This window comes from Schistocerca piceifrons, unplaced genomic scaffold (assembly GCF_021461385.2).
Source record: "Schistocerca piceifrons isolate TAMUIC-IGC-003096 unplaced genomic scaffold, iqSchPice1.1 HiC_scaffold_1872, whole genome shotgun sequence".
Taxonomy (NCBI): domain Eukaryota; kingdom Metazoa; phylum Arthropoda; class Insecta; order Orthoptera; family Acrididae; genus Schistocerca; species Schistocerca piceifrons.
In genome coordinates, this window is record NW_025727759.1 from 615,725 (window position 1) to 632,835 (window position 17,111).

Sequence of the window (17,111 nt, forward strand, 5' to 3'; positions counted from 1 at the left end):
TGTAACTCAGCAGTTAAATCCTCACGTGTTTGTTCGAGAGTTTGTTCCAATGAGTCTAACTTTTTGAGATTTTGTTCCACTGTGTCTAACTGTTGCTGTGTTTGTCTCTGGTGTTGTTCCATTGTGTCTAGCTTTTTAAGATTTTGTTCCACTGTGTCTAACTTTTGAAGCTTTTGCTGTGTCTGTCCCATTTGTTGTATTAATTGTAATAACAATGCATTAGTGTCTGGAATCTGTTCCTCTACTCTTTTCGGCAGTGCATTTGCACCGGCAACATTCACATTTTGACAAGCTGAAAATGTGTCTTGACTTATTTGAGAAAACGGTGAGGATCCAAAACCTGAATCTACAGTATTTGCGAGATCGTGTCGTGTCATTTCGGCTTCCTGAGGCGAGCTATTGCCGACCGGTCGATCGATAATGCTTCCCTCTTCACTAATTGTTTCACTGTCCACGCCATTGTTTGACGCCCGCTCCATTTCCCTGTGCACAGTTACCAAATTACTACTTTGAACATTAGTAAATTCATTACTCGGCGGCGCTGATAAGCTACGCTCGTCATCACTATTATTTCTCAGTTTAGTTTGGAGCCTAGTGTTACGTTTTTCACACGCCATTATTGTCACAGTATTTCACACGACAACACAGAAAAACACAATTTGAAGATCAAAAATAAGAGAACACATTAACATAGCACTAAAATAATATCTAGTTAATTGCAAGCGCAGCTGCGAAATACTTGGTGCAAATCTACATGCATGCCACAACTGTTTTACTATACAACAATGAAAGACTGCAACTACAAAGGAAATTCTCTCTACAATTACGCGCTAGCAATAAACAAAAGCTACACTACACTAAATACACAAACTACAAGAAAAAATCAGAAGATTCCAGTGAGGTATCCTAGGCTAAGGGTCGACATATGAAACGTCCCCTTTGAACAATTTATACAGGACTGACCTTAACCTGACACACAATATTTTTAGCGCAACGCAATCTGACTTTCAAAATTCCCTACAAAAGAATGGCCCTGACTAACATTAAACTATACCTTTCACAAATCACTTACCTCACAAAAATCTTCGCTGCTCAAGCTACTGCAATACAGCGAGCGCCACTACTGCCAGCTAAATAAAAGATTCAAACTATGGAAGGCACTAACTACTGATAGGGATAGTTAGCAAATGAAAGATATTAATAGAGAACAAACAATGTATTTACCTTGATATCATCATATATAAATATACCAGTTCATGAAAAATTACAAAACTCCGCCATCTCTCTCCACACATCCACCACTGCTGGCGGCTCACCTCCAACTGCGCAACGCTACGCGCTGTTCACAGCCAGCTGCCTAACACTATAATGGCGAGTATTACAACAATGCAAAGCAGCCACAGACTGCACACAGCACAGCCAGTGATTGTCATACAGAGGTGGCGTTACCAATAAAAAACCTAAACAGCCTACTTACATAGAGAAAACATAAACAGCCTACTTACAACTTGTCAACTGCAACAACTTAGATGCTTATATTACGTACAGAGTGGTGCGCTCGCAAGGCTCATCACGCCACTTTAACTGCCAGAAGATAAATGTAAACGTTTCCGAGAGAAATGCGTCCATCGTGACGATTTGCAGTTACGTCATTTCGAAACCAAATGTATTAAACGTAAGATTTTCTGCGGTTTTTTCTACACATTACCTCTTCTCGCTTCTTCTTGTGTAATGTGGCTGATAGAACTCGGTTCGTGCCAAACCTTAAGGTCCTAGGTCAACTTAAAGGCAGCAGAAGCGGCCAAAAAATTGAGTTTTCAAAAACTAAATCTTGACTTGCTGTGCTCCTTACTTGTCGACTGCAACAACTTAGATGCTTATATTACGTACAGAGTGGTGCGCCCGCAAGGCTCATCATGCCGCTTTAACTGCCAGAAGATAAATGTAAACGTTTCCGGGAGAAATGCGTCCATTGTGACGATTTTCAGTTACATCATTTCGAAAACAAATGTATTAAACGTAAGATTTTCTGCGGTTTTTTCTACACATTACCAGCTCTCGCTTTTTCTTGTGTAATGTGGCTGCCAGAACTCGGTTCGTGCCAAACCTTAAGGTCCTAGGTCATATTAAAGGCAGCAAAAGCGTCCAAAAATCGAGTTTTCAAAAACTAAAACTTGACTTACTGTGCTCCTTACTTGTCGACTGCAACAACTTAGATGCTTATATTACGTACAGAGTGGTGCGCCCGCAAGGCTCATCACGCCACTTTAACTGCCAGAAGATAAATGTAAACGTTTTTGAGAGAAATGCGTCCATTGTGACGATTTGCAGTTACGTCATTTCGAAAACAAATGTATTAAACGTAAGATTTTCTGCGGTTTTTTCTACACATTACCTCTTCTCGCTTCTTCTTGTGTAATGTGGCTGCCAGACCTCTGTTCGTGCCAAATCTTAAGGTCCTAGGTCAACTACAAGGCAGCAAAAGCGGCCAAAAATTGAGTTTTCGAAATTTAAAATTTGACCTGCTGTGCTCCTTACTTGTCAACTGCAACAACTTAGATGCTTATATTACGTACAGAGTGGTGCGCCCGCATGGCTCATCACGCCACTTTAACTGCCGAAAGATAAATGTAAACGTTTCCGAGAGAAATGCGTCCATTGTGACGATTTGTAGTTACGTTATTTCGAAAACAAATGTATTAAACGTAAGATTTTCTGCGGCTTTTTCTACACATTACCTCCTCTCGCTTCTTCTTGTGTTGTGGCTGATAGAACTCGGTTCGTGCCAAACCTTAAGGTCCTAGGTCAACTTAAAGGCAGCAAAAGCGGCCAAAAATTGAGTTTTCAAAAACTAAAACTTGACTTGCTGTGCTGCTTACTTGTCGACTGCAACAACTTAGATGCTTATATTTCGTACAGAGTGGTGCGACCGCAAGGCTCATCATGCCGCTTTAACTGCCAGAAGATAAATGTAAACGTTTCCGAGGGAAATGCGTCCATTGTGACGATTTTCAGTTACATCATTTCGAAAACAAATGTATGAAACGTAAGATTTTCTGCGGTTTTTTCTACACATTACCTTTTCTCGCTTCTTCTTGTGTAATGTGGCTGATAGAACTCGGTTCGTGCCAAACCTTAAGGTCCTAGGTCAACTTATAGGCAGCAAAAGCGGCCAAAAATCGAGTTTTCTAAAACTAAAACTTGACTTGCTGTGCTCCTTACTTGTCGACTGCAACAACTTAGATGCTTATATTTCGTACAGAGTGGTGCGCCCGCAAGGCTCATCACGCCACTTTAACTGCGAGAAGATAAATGTAAACCTTTTTGAGAGAAATGCGTCCATTGTGACGATTTGCAGTTACGTTATTTCGAAAACAAATGTATTAAACGTAAGATTTTCTGCGGTTTTTTCTACACATTACCTTTTCTCGCTTCTTCTTGTGTAATGTGGCTGATAGAACTCGGTTCGTGCCAAACCTTAAGGTCCTAGGTGAACTTATAGGCAGCAAAAGCGGCCAAAAATCGAGTTTTCTAAAACTAAAACTTGACTTGCTGTGCTCCTTACTTGTCGACTGCAACAACTTAGATGCTTATATTTCGTACAGAGTGGTGCGCCCGCAAGGCTCATCACGCCACTTTAACTGCGAGAAGATAAATGTAAACGTTTTTGAGAGAAATGCGTCCATTGTGACGATTTGCAGTTACGTTATTTCGAAAACAAATGTATTAAACGTAAGATTTTCTGCGGTTTTTTCTACACATTACCTTTTCTCGCTTCTTCTTGTGTAATGTGGCTGATAGAACTCGGTTCGTGCCAAACCTTAAGGTCCTAGGTCAACTTATAGGCAGCAAAAGCGGCCAAAAATCGAGTTTTCTAAAACTAAAACTTGACTTGCTGTGCTCCTTACTTGTCGACTGCAACAACTTAGATGCTTATATTTCGTACAGAGTGGTGCGCCCGCAAGGCTCATCACGCCACTTTAACTGCGAGAAGATAAATGTAAACGTTTTTGAGAGAAATGCGTCCATTGTGACGATTTGCAGTTACGTTATTTCGAAAACAAATGTATTAAACGTAAGATTTTCTGCGGTTTTTTCTACACATTACCTTTTCTCGCTTCTTCTTGTGTAATGTGGCTGATAGAACTCGGTTCGTGCCAAACCTTAAGGTCCTAGGTCAACTTATAGGCAGCAAAAGCGGCCAAAAATCGAGTTTTCTAAAACTAAAACTTGACTTGCTGTGCTCCTTACTTGTCGACTGCAACAACTTAGATGCTTATATTTCGTACAGAGTGGTGCGCCCGCAAGGCTCATCACGCCACTTTAACTGCGAGAAGATAAATGTAAACGTTTTTGAGAGAAATGCGTCCATTGTGACGATTTGCAGTTACGTTATTTCGAAAACAAATGTATTAAACGTAAGATTTTCTGCGGTTTTTTCTACACATTACCTTTTCTCGCTTCTTCTTGTGTAATGTGGCTGATAGAACTCGGTTCGTGCCAAACCTTAAGGTCCTAGGTCAACTTATAGGCAGCAAAAGCGGCCAAAAATCGAGTTTTCTAAAACTAAAACTTGACTTGCTGTGCTCCTTACTTGTCGACTGCAACAACTTAGATGCTTATATTTCGTACAGAGTGGTGCGCCCGCAAGGCTCATCACGCCACTTTAACTGCGAGAAGATAAATGTAAACGTTTTTGAGAGAAATGCGTCCATTGTGACGATTTGCAGTTACGTTATTTCGAAAACAAATGTATTAAACGTAAGATTTTCTGCGGTTTTTTCTACACATTACCTTTTCTCGCTTCTTCTTGTGTAATGTGGCTGATAGAACTCGGTTCGTGCCAAACCTTAAGGTCCTAGGTCAACTTATAGGCAGCAAAAGCGGCCAAAAATCGAGTTTTCTAAAACTAAAACTTGACTTGCTGTGCTCCTTACTTGTCGACTGCAACAACTTAGATGCTTATATTTCGTACAGAGTGGTGCGCCCGCAAGGCTCATCACGCCACTTTAACTGCGAGAAGATAAATGTAAACGTTTTTGAGAGAAATGCGTCCATTGTGACGATTTGCAGTTACGTTATTTCGAAACCAAATGTATTAAACGTAAGATTTTCTGCGGTTTTTTCTACACATTACCTCTTCTCGCTTCTTCTTGTGTAATGTGGCTGATAGAACTCGGTTCGTGCCAAACCTTAAGGTCCTAGGTCAACTTAAAGGCAGCAGAAGCGGCCAAAAAATTGAGTTTTCAAAAACTAAATCTTGACTTGCTGTGCTCCTTACTTGTCGACTGCAACAACTTAGATGCTTATATTACGTACAGAGTGGTGCGCCCGCAAGGCTCATCATGCCGCTTTAACTGCCAGAAGATAAATGTAAACGTTTCCGGGAGAAATGCGTCCATTGTGACGATTTTCAGTTACATCATTTCGAAAACAAATGTATTAAACGTAAGATTTTCTGCGGTTTTTTCTACACATTACCAGCTCTCGCTTTTTCTTGTGTAATGTGGCTGCCAGAACTCGGTTCGTGCCAAACCTTAAGGTCCTAGGTCATATTAAAGGCAGCAAAAGCGTCCAAAAATCGAGTTTTCAAAAACTAAAACTTGACTTACTGTGCTCCTTACTTGTCGACTGCAACAACTTAGATGCTTATATTACGTACAGAGTGGTGCGCCCGCAAGGCTCATCACGCCACTTTAACTGCCAGAAGATAAATGTAAACGTTTTTGAGAGAAATGCGTCCATTGTGACGATTTGCAGTTACGTCATTTCGAAAACAAATGTATTAAACGTAAGATTTTCTGCGGTTTTTTCTACACATTACCTCTTCTCGCTTCTTCTTGTGTAATGTGGCTGCCAGACCTCTGTTCGTGCCAAATCTTAAGGTCCTAGGTCAACTACAAGGCAGCAAAAGCGGCCAAAAATTGAGTTTTCGAAATTTAAAATTTGACCTGCTGTGCTCCTTACTTGTCAACTGCAACAACTTAGATGCTTATATTACGTACAGAGTGGTGCGCCCGCATGGCTCATCACGCCACTTTAACTGCCGAAAGATAAATGTAAACGTTTCCGAGAGAAATGCGTCCATTGTGACGATTTGTAGTTACGTTATTTCGAAAACAAATGTATTAAACGTAAGATTTTCTGCGGCTTTTTCTACACATTACCTCCTCTCGCTTCTTCTTGTGTTGTGGCTGATAGAACTCGGTTCGTGCCAAACCTTAAGGTCCTAGGTCAACTTAAAGGCAGCAAAAGCGGCCAAAAATTGAGTTTTCAAAAACTAAAACTTGACTTGCTGTGCTGCTTACTTGTCGACTGCAACAACTTAGATGCTTATATTTCGTACAGAGTGGTGCGACCGCAAGGCTCATCATGCCGCTTTAACTGCCAGAAGATAAATGTAAACGTTTCCGAGGGAAATGCGTCCATTGTGACGATTTTCAGTTACATCATTTCGAAAACAAATGTATGAAACGTAAGATTTTCTGCGGTTTTTTCTACACATTACCTTTTCTCGCTTCTTCTTGTGTAATGTGGCTGATAGAACTCGGTTCGTGCCAAACCTTAAGGTCCTAGGTCAACTTATAGGCAGCAAAAGCGGCCAAAAATCGAGTTTTCTAAAACTAAAACTTGACTTGCTGTGCTCCTTACTTGTCGACTGCAACAACTTAGATGCTTATATTTCGTACAGAGTGGTGCGCCCGCAAGGCTCATCACGCCACTTTAACTGCGAGAAGATAAATGTAAACGTTTTTGAGAGAAATGCGTCCATTGTGACGATTTGCAGTTACGTTATTTCGAAAACAAATGTATTAAACGTAAGATTTTCTGCGGTTTTTTCTACACATTACCTTTTCTCGCTTCTTCTTGTGTAATGTGGCTGATAGAACTCGGTTCGTGCCAAACCTTAAGGTCCTAGGTGAACTTATAGGCAGCAAAAGCGGCCAAAAATCGAGTTTTCTAAAACTAAAACTTGACTTGCTGTGCTCCTTACTTGTCGACTGCAACAACTTAGATGCTTATATTTCGTACAGAGTGGTGCGCCCGCAAGGCTCATCACGCCACTTTAACTGCGAGAAGATAAATGTAAACGTTTTTGAGAGAAATGCGTCCATTGTGACGATTTGCAGTTACGTTATTTCGAAAACAAATGTATTAAACGTAAGATTTTCTGCGGTTTTTTCTACACATTACCTTTTCTCGCTTCTTCTTGTGTAATGTGGCTGATAGAACTCGGTTCGTGCCAAACCTTAAGGTCCTAGGTCAACTTATAGGCAGCAAAAGCGGCCAAAAATCGAGTTTTCTAAAACTAAAACTTGACTTGCTGTGCTCCTTACTTGTCGACTGCAACAACTTAGATGCTTATATTTCGTACAGAGTGGTGCGCCCGCAAGGCTCATCACGCCACTTTAACTGCGAGAAGATAAATGTAAACGTTTTTGAGAGAAATGCGTCCATTGTGACGATTTGCAGTTACGTTATTTCGAAAACAAATGTATTAAACGTAAGATTTTCTGCGGTTTTTTCTACACATTACCTTTTCTCGCTTCTTCTTGTGTAATGTGGCTGATAGAACTCGGTTCGTGCCAAACCTTAAGGTCCTAGGTGAACTTATAGGCAGCAAAAGCGGCCAAAAATCGAGTTTTCTAAAACTAAAACTTGACTTGCTGTGCTCCTTACTTGTCGACTGCAACAACTTAGATGCTTATATTTCGTACAGAGTGGTGCGCCCGCAAGGCTCATCACGCCACTTTAACTGCGAGAAGATAAATGTAAACGTTTTTGAGAGAAATGCGTCCATTGTGACGATTTGCAGTTACGTTATTTCGAAAACAAATGTATTAAACGTAAGATTTTCTGCGGTTTTTTCTACACATTACCTTTTCTCGCTTCTTCTTGTGTAATGTGGCTGATAGAACTCGGTTCGTGCCAAACCTTAAGGTCCTAGGTCAACTTATAGGCAGCAAAAGCGGCCAAAAATCGAGTTTTCTAAAACTAAAACTTGACTTGCTGTGCTCCTTACTTGTCGACTGCAACAACTTAGATGCTTATATTTCGTACAGAGTGGTGCGCCCGCAAGGCTCATCACGCCACTTTAACTGCGAGAAGATAAATGTAAACGTTTTTGAGAGAAATGCGTCCATTGTGACGATTTGCAGTTACGTCATTTCGAAAACAAATGTATTAAACGTAAGATTTTCTGCGGTTTTTTCTACACATTACCTCTTCTCGCTTCTTCTTGTGTAATGTGGCTGCCAGACCTCTGTTCGTGCCAAATCTTAAGGTCCTAGGTCAACTACAAGGCAGCAAAAGCGGCCAAAAATTGAGTTTTCGAAATTTAAAATTTGACCTGCTGTGCTCCTTACTTGTCAACTGCAACAACTTAGATGCTTATATTACGTACAGAGTGGTGCGCCCGCATGGCTCATCACGCCACTTTAACTGCCGAAAGATAAATGTAAACGTTTCCGAGAGAAATGCGTCCATTGTGACGATTTGTAGTTACGTTATTTCGAAAACAAATGTATTAAACGTAAGATTTTCTGCGGCTTTTTCTACACATTACCTCCTCTCGCTTCTTCTTGTGTTGTGGCTGATAGAACTCGGTTCGTGCCAAACCTTAAGGTCCTAGGTCAACTTAAAGGCAGCAAAAGCGGCCAAAAATTGAGTTTTCAAAAACTAAAACTTGACTTGCTGTGCTGCTTACTTGTCGACTGCAACAACTTAGATGCTTATATTTCGTACAGAGTGGTGCGACCGCAAGGCTCATCATGCCGCTTTAACTGCCAGAAGATAAATGTAAACGTTTCCGAGGGAAATGCGTCCATTGTGACGATTGTCAGTTACATCATTTCGAAAACAAATGTATGAAACGTAAGATTTTCTGCGGTTTTTTCTACACATTACCTTTTCTCGCTTCTTCTTGTGTAATGTGGCTGATAGAACTCGGTTCGTGCCAAACCTTAAGGTCCTAGGTCAACTTATAGGCAGCAAAAGCGGCCAAAAATCGAGTTTTCTAAAACTAAAACTTGACTTGCTGTGCTCCTTACTTGTCGACTGCAACAACTTAGATGCTTATATTTCGTACAGAGTGGTGCGCCCGCAAGGCTCATCACGCCACTTTAACTGCGAGAAGATAAATGTAAACGTTTTTGAGAGAAATGCGTCCATTGTGACGATTTGCAGTTACGTTATTTCGAAAACAAATGTATTAAACGTAAGATTTTCTGCGGTTTTTTCTACACATTACCTTTTCTCGCTTCTTCTTGTGTAATGTGGCTGATAGAACTCGGTTCGTGCCAAACCTTAAGGTCCTAGGTCAACTTATAGGCAGCAAAAGCGGCCAAAAATCGAGTTTTCTAAAACTAAAACTTGACTTGCTGTGCTCCTTACTTGTCGACTGCAACAACTTAGATGCTTATATTTCGTACAGAGTGGTGCGCCCGCAAGGCTCATCACGCCACTTTAACTGCGAGAAGATAAATGTAAACGTTTTTGAGAGAAATGCGTCCATTGTGACGATTTGCAGTTACGTTATTTCGAAAACAAATGTATTAAACGTAAGATTTTCTGCGGTTTTTTCTACACATTACCTTTTCTCGCTTCTTCTTGTGTAATGTGGCTGATAGAACTCGGTTCGTGCCAAACCTTAAGGTCCTAGGTCAACTTATAGGCAGCAAAAGCGGCCAAAAATCGAGTTTTCTAAAACTAAAACTTGACTTGCTGTGCTCCTTACTTGTCGACTGCAACAACTTAGATGCTTATATTTCGTACAGAGTGGTGCGCCCGCAAGGCTCATCACGCCACTTTAACTGCGAGAAGATAAATGTAAACGTTTTTGAGAGAAATGCGTCCATTGTGACGATTTGCAGTTACGTTATTTCGAAAACAAATGTATTAAACGTAAGATTTTCTGCGGTTTTTTCTACACATTACCTTTTCTCGCTTCTTCTTGTGTAATGTGGCTGATAGAACTCGGTTCGTGCCAAACCTTAAGGTCCTAGGTCAACTTATAGGCAGCAAAAGCGGCCAAAAATCGAGTTTTCTAAAACTAAAACTTGACTTGCTGTGCTATTTACTTGTCGACTGCAACAACTTAGATGCTTATATTTCGTACAGAGTGGTGCGCCCGCAAGGCTCATCACGCCACTTTAACTGCGAGAAGATAAATGTAAACGTTTTTGAGAGAAATGCGTCCATTGTGACGATTTGCAGTTACGTTATTTCGAAAACAAATGTATTAAACGTAAGATTTTCTGCGGTTTTTTCTACACATTACCTTTTCTCGCTTCTTCTTGTGTAATGTGGCTGATAGAACTCGGTTCGTGCCAAACCTTAAGGTCCTAGGTCAACTTATAGGCAGCAAAAGCGGCCAAAAATCGAGTTTTCTAAAACTAAAACTTGACTTGCTGTGCTCCTTACTTGTCGACTGCAACAACTTAGATGCTTATATTTCGTACAGAGTGGTGCGACCGCAAGGCTCATCATGCCGCTTTAACTGCCAGAAGATAAATGTAAACGTTTCCGAGAGAAATGCGTCCATTGTGACGATTTTCAGTTACATCATTTCGAAAACAAATGTATTAAACGTAAGATTTTCTGCGGTTTTTTCTACACATTACCTTTTCTCGCTTCTTCTTGTGTAATGTGGCTGATAGAACTCGGTTCGTGCCAAACCTTAAGGTCCTAGGTCAACTTATAGGCAGCAAAAGCGGCCAAAAATCGAGTTTTCTAAAACTAAAACTTGACTTGCTGTGCTCCTTACTTGTCGACTGCAACAACTTAGATGCTTATATTTCGTACAGAGTGGTGCGACCGCAAGGCTCATCATGCCGCTTTAACTGCCAGAAGATAAATGTAATCGTTTCCGAGAGAAATGCGTCCATTGTGACGATTTTCAGTTACATCATTTCGAAAACAAATGTATTAAACGTAAGATTTTCTGCGGTTTTTTCTACACATTACCTTTTCTCGCTTCTTCTTGTGTAATGTGGCTGATAGAACTCGGTTCGTGCCAAACCTTAAGGTCCTAGGTCAACTTATAGGCAGCAAAAGCGGCCAAAAATCGAGTTTTCTAAAACTAAAACTTGACTTGCTGTGCTCCTTACTTGTCGACTGCAACAACTTAGATGCTTATATTTCGTACAGAGTGGTGCGCCCGCAAGGCTCATCACGCCACTTTAACTGCGAGAAGATAAATGTAAACGTTTTTGAGAGAAATGCGTCCATTGTGACGATTTGCAGTTACATCATTTCGAAAACAAATGTATTAAACGTAAGATTTTCTGCGGTTTTTTCTACACATTACCTTTTCTCGCTTCTTCTTGTGTAATGTGGCTGATAGAACTCGGTTCGTGCCAAACCTTAAGGTCCTAGGTCAACTTATAGGCAGCAAAAGCGGCCAAAAATCGAGTTTTCTAAAACTAAAACTTGACTTGCTGTGCTCCTTACTTGTCGACTGCAACAACTTAGATGCTTATATTTCGTACAGAGTGGTGCGACCGCAAGGCTCATCATGCCGCTTTAACTGCGAGAAGATAAATGTAAACGTTTCCGAGAGAAATGCGTCCATTGTGACGATTTTCAGTTACATCATTTCGAAAACAAATGTATTAAACGTAAGATTTTCTGCGGTTTTTTCTACACATTACCTTTTCTCGCTTCTTCTTGTGTAATGTGGCTGATAGAACTCGGTTCGTGCCAAACCTTAAGGTCCTAGGTCAACTTATAGGCAGCAAAAGCGGCCAAAAATCGAGTTTTCTAAAACTAAAACTTGACTTGCTGTGCTCCTTACTTGTCGACTGCAACAACTTAGATGCTTATATTTCGTACAGAGTGGTGCGACCGCAAGGCTCATCATGCCGCTTTAACTGCCAGAAGATAAATGTAAACGTTTCCGAGAGAAATGCGTCCATTGTGACGATTTTCAGTTACATCATTTCGAAAACAAATGTATTAAACGTAAGATTTTCTGCGGTTTTTTCTACACATTACCTTTTCTCGCTTCTTCTTGTGTAATGTGGCTGATAGAACTCGGTTCGTGCCAAACCTTAAGGTCCTAGGTCAACTTATAGGCAGCAAAAGCGGCCAAAAATCGAAATTTCTAAAACTAAAACTTGACTTGCTGTGCTCCTTACTTGTCGACTGCAACAACTTAGATGCTTATATTTCGTACAGAGTGGTGCGCCCGTAAGGCTCATCATGCCGCTTTAACTGCGAGAAGATAAATGTAAACGTTTCCGAGAGAAATGCGTCCATTGTGACGATTTTCAGTTACATCATTTCGAAAACAAATGTATTAAACGTAAGATTTTCTGCGGTTTTTTCTACACATTACCTTTTCTCGCTTCTTCTTGTGTAATGTGGCTGATAGAACTCGGTTCGTGCCAAACCTTAAGGTCCTAGGTCAACTTATAGGCAGCAAAAGCGGCCAATAATCGAGTTTTCTAAAACTGAAACTTGACTTGCTGTGCTCCTTACTTGTCGACTGCTACAACTTAGATGCTTATATTTCGTACAGAGTGGTGCGACCGCAAGGCTCATCATGCCGCTTTAACTGCCAGAAGATAAATGTAAACGTTTCCGAGAGAAATGCGTCCATTGTGACGATTTTCAGTTACATCATTTCGAAAACAAATGTATTAAACGTAAGATTTTCTGCGGTTTTTTCTACACATTACCTTTTCTCGCTTCTTCTTGTGTAATGTGGCTGATAGAACTCGGTTCGTGCCAAACCTTAAGGTCCAAGGTCAACTTATAGGCAGCAAAAGCGGCCAAAAATCGAGTTTTCTAAAACTAAAACTTGACTTGCTGTGCTCCTTACTTGTCGACTGCAACAACTTAGATGCTTATATTTCGTACAGAGTGGTGCGCCCGCAAGGCTCATCACGCCACTTTAACTGCGAGAAGATAAATGTAAACGTTTCCGAGAGAAATGCGTCCATTGTGACGATTTTCAGTTACATCATTTCGAAAACAAATGTATTAAACGTAAGATTTTCTGCGGTTTTTTCTACACATTACCTTTTCTCGCTTCTTCTTGTGTAATGTGGCTGATAGAACTCGGTTCGTGCCAAACCTTAAGGTCCTAGGTCAACTTATAGGCAGCAAAAGCGGCCAAAAATCGAGTTTTCTAAAACTAAAACTTGACTTGCTGTGCTCCTTACTTGTCGACTGCAACAACTTAGATGCTTATATTTCGCACAGAGTGGTGCGCCCGCAAGGCTCATCACGCCACTTTAACTGCGAGAAGATAAATGTAAACGTTTTTGAGAGAAATGCGTCCATTGTGACGATTTGCAGTTACGTTATTTCGAAAACAAATGTATTAAACGTAAGATTTTCTGCGGTTTTTTCTACACATTACCTTTTCTCGCTTCTTCTTGTGTAATGTGGCTGATAGAACTCGGTTCGTGCCAAACCTTAAGGTCCTAGGTCAACTTATAGGCAGCAAAAGCGGCCAAAAATCGAGTTTTCTAAAACTAAAACTTGACTTGCTGTGCTCCTTACCTGTCGACTGCAACAACTTAGATGCTTATATTTCGTACAGAGTGGTGCGACCGCAAGGCTCATCATGCCGCTTTAACTGCCAGAAGATAAATGTAAACGTTTCCGAGAGAAATGCGTCCATTGTGACGATTTTCAGTTACATCATTTCGAAAACAAATGTATTAAACGTAAGATTTTCTGCGGTTTTTTCTACACATTACCTTTTCTCGCTTCTTCTTGTGTAATGTGGTTGATAGAACTCGGTTCGTGCCAAACCTTAAGGTCCTAGGTCAACTTATAGGCAGCAAAAGCGGCCAAAAATCGAGTTTTCTAAAACTAAAACTTGACTTGCTGTGCTCCTTACTTGTCGACTGCAACAACTTAGATGCTTATATTTCGTACAGAGTGGTGCGACCGCAAGGCTCATCATGCCGCTTTAACTGCCAGAAGATAAATGTAAACGTTTCCGAGAGAAATGCGTCCATTGTGACGATTTTCAGTTACATCATTTCGAAAACAAATGTATTAAACGTAAGATTTTCTGCGGTTTTTTCTACACATTACCTTTTCTCGCTTCTTCTTGTGTAATGTGGCTGATAGAACTCGGTTCGTGCCAAACCTTAAGGTCCTAGGTCAACTTATAGGCAGCAAAAGCGGCCAAAAATCGAGTTTTCTAAAACTAAAACTTGACTTGCTGTGCTCCTTACTTGTCGACTGCAACAACTTAGATGCTTATATTTCGTACAGAGTGGTGCGACCGCAAGGCTCATCATGCCGCTTTAACTGCCAGAAGATAAATGTAAACGTTTCCGAGAGAAATGCGTCCATTGTGACGATTTTCAGTTACATCATTTCGAAAACAAATGTATTAAACGTAAGATTTTCTGCGGTTTTTTCTACACATTACCTTTTCTCGCTTCTTTTTGTGTAATGTGGCTGATAGAACTCGGTTCGTGCCAAACCTTAAGGTCCTAGGTCAACTTATAGGCAGCAAAAGCGGCCAAAAATCGAGTTTTCTAAAACTAAAACTTGACTTGCTGTGCTCCTTACTTGTCGACTGCAACAACTTAGATGCTTATATTTCGTACAGAGTGGTGCGACCGCAAGGCTCATCATGCCGCTTTAACTGCCAGAAGATAAATGTAAACGTTTCCGAGAGAAATGCGTCCATTGTGACGATTTTCAGTTACATCATTTCGAAAACAAATGTATTAAACGTAAGATTTTCTGCGGTTTTTTCTACACATTACCTTTTCTCGCTTCTTTTTGTGTAATGTGGCTGATAGAACTCGGTTCGTGCCAAACCTTAAGGTCCTAGGTCAACTTATAGGCAGCAAAAGCGGCCAAAAATCGAGTTTTCTAAAACTAAAACTTGACTTGCTGTGCTCCTTACTTGTCGACTGCAACAACTTAGATGCTTATATTTCGTACAGAGTGGTGCGACCGCAAGGCTCATCATGCCGCTTTAACTGCCAGAAGATAAATGTAAACGTTTCCGAGAGAAATGCGTCCATTGTGACGATTTTCAGTTACATCATTTCGAAAACAAATGTATTAAACGTAAGATTTTCTGCGGTTTTTTCTACACATTACCTTTTCTCGCTTCTTTTTGTGTAATGTGGCTGATAGAACTCGGTTCGTGCCAAACCTTAAGGTCCTAGGTCAACTTATAGGCAGCAAAAGCGGCCAAAAATCGAGTTTTCTAAAACTAAAACTTGACTTGCTGTGCTCCTTACTTGTCGACTGCAACAACTTAGATGCTTATATTTCGTACAGAGTGGTGCGACCGCAAGGCTCATCATGCCGCTTTAACTGCCAGAAGATAAATGTAAACGTTTCCGAGAGAAATGCGTCCATTGTGACGATTTTCAGTTACATCATTTCGAAAACAAATGTATTAAACGTAAGATTTTCTGCGGTTTTTTCTACACATTACCTTTTCTCGCTTCTTTTTGTGTAATGTGGCTGATAGAACTCGGTTCGTGCCAAACCTTAAGGTCCTAGGTCAACTTATAGGCAGCAAAAGCGGCCAAAAATCGAGTTTTCTAAAACTAAAACTTGACTTGCTGTGCTCCTTACTTGTCGACTGCAACAACTTAGATGCTTATATTTCGTACAGAGTGGTGCGACCGCAAGTCTCATCATGCCGCTTTAACTGCCAGAAGATAAATGTAAACGTTTCCGAGAGAAATGCGTCCATTGTGACGATTTTCAGTTACATCATTTCGAAAACAAATGTATTAAACGTAAGACTTTCTGCGGTTTTTTCTACACATTACCTTTTCTCGCTTCTTTTTGTGTAATGTGGCTGATAGAACTCGGTTCGTGCCAAACCTTAAGGTCCTAGGTCAACTTATAGGCAGCAAAAGCGGCCAAAAATCGAGTTTTCTAAAACTAAAACTTGACTTGCTGTGCTCCTTACTTGTCGACTGCAACAACTTAGATGCTTATATTTCGTACAGAGTGGTGCGCCCGCAAGGCTCATCACGCCACTTTAACTGCGAGAAGATAAATGTAAACGTTTCCGAGAGAAATGCGTCCATTGTGACGATTTTCAGTTACATCATTTCGAAAACAAATGTATTAAACGTAAGATTTTCTGCGGTTTTTTCTACACATTACCTTTTCTCGCTTCTTCTTGTGTAATGTGGCTGATAGAACTCGGTTCGTGCCAAACCTTAAGGTCCTAGGTCAACTTATAGGCAGCAAAAGCGGCCAAAAATCGAGTTTTCTAAAACTAAAACTTGACTTGCTGTGCTCCTTACTTGTCGACTGCAACAACTTAGATGCTTATATTTCGTACAGAGTGGTGCGACCGCAAGGCTCATCACGCCACTTTAACTGCGAGAAGATAAATGTAAACGTTTCCGAGAGAAATGCGTCCATTGTGACGATTTTCAGTTACATCATTTCGAAAACAAATGTATTAAACGTAAGATTTTCTGCGGTTTTTTCTACACATTACCTTTTCTCGCTTCTTCTTGTGTAATGTGGCTGATAGAACTCGGTTCGTGCCAAACCTTAAGGTCCTAGGTCAACTTATAGGCAGCAAAAGCGGCCAAAAATCGAGTTTTCTAAAACTAAAACTTGACTTGCTGTGCTCCTTACTTGTCGACTGCAACAACTTAGATGCTTATATTTCGTACAGAGTGGTGCGCCCGCAAGGCTCATCACGCCACTTTAACTGCGAGAAGATAAATGTAAACGTTTCCGAGAGAAATGCGTCCATTGTGACGATTTTCAGTTACATCATTTCGAAAACAAATGTATTAAACGTAAGATTTTCTGCGGTTTTTTCTACACATTACCTTTTCTCGCTTCTTCTTGTGTAATGTGGCTGATAGAACTCGGTTCGTGCCAAACCTTAAGGTCCTAGGTCAACTTATAGGCAGCAAAAGCGGCCAAAAATCGAGTTTTCTAAAACTAAAACTTGACTTGCTGTGCTCCTTACTTGTCGACTGCAACAACTTAGATGCTTATATTTCGTACAGAGTGGTGCGACCGCAAGGCTCATCATGCCGCTTTAACTGCCAGAAGATAAATGTAAACGTTTCCGAGAGAAATGCGTCCATTGTGACGATTTTCAGTTACATCATTTCGAAAACAAATGTATTAAACGTAAG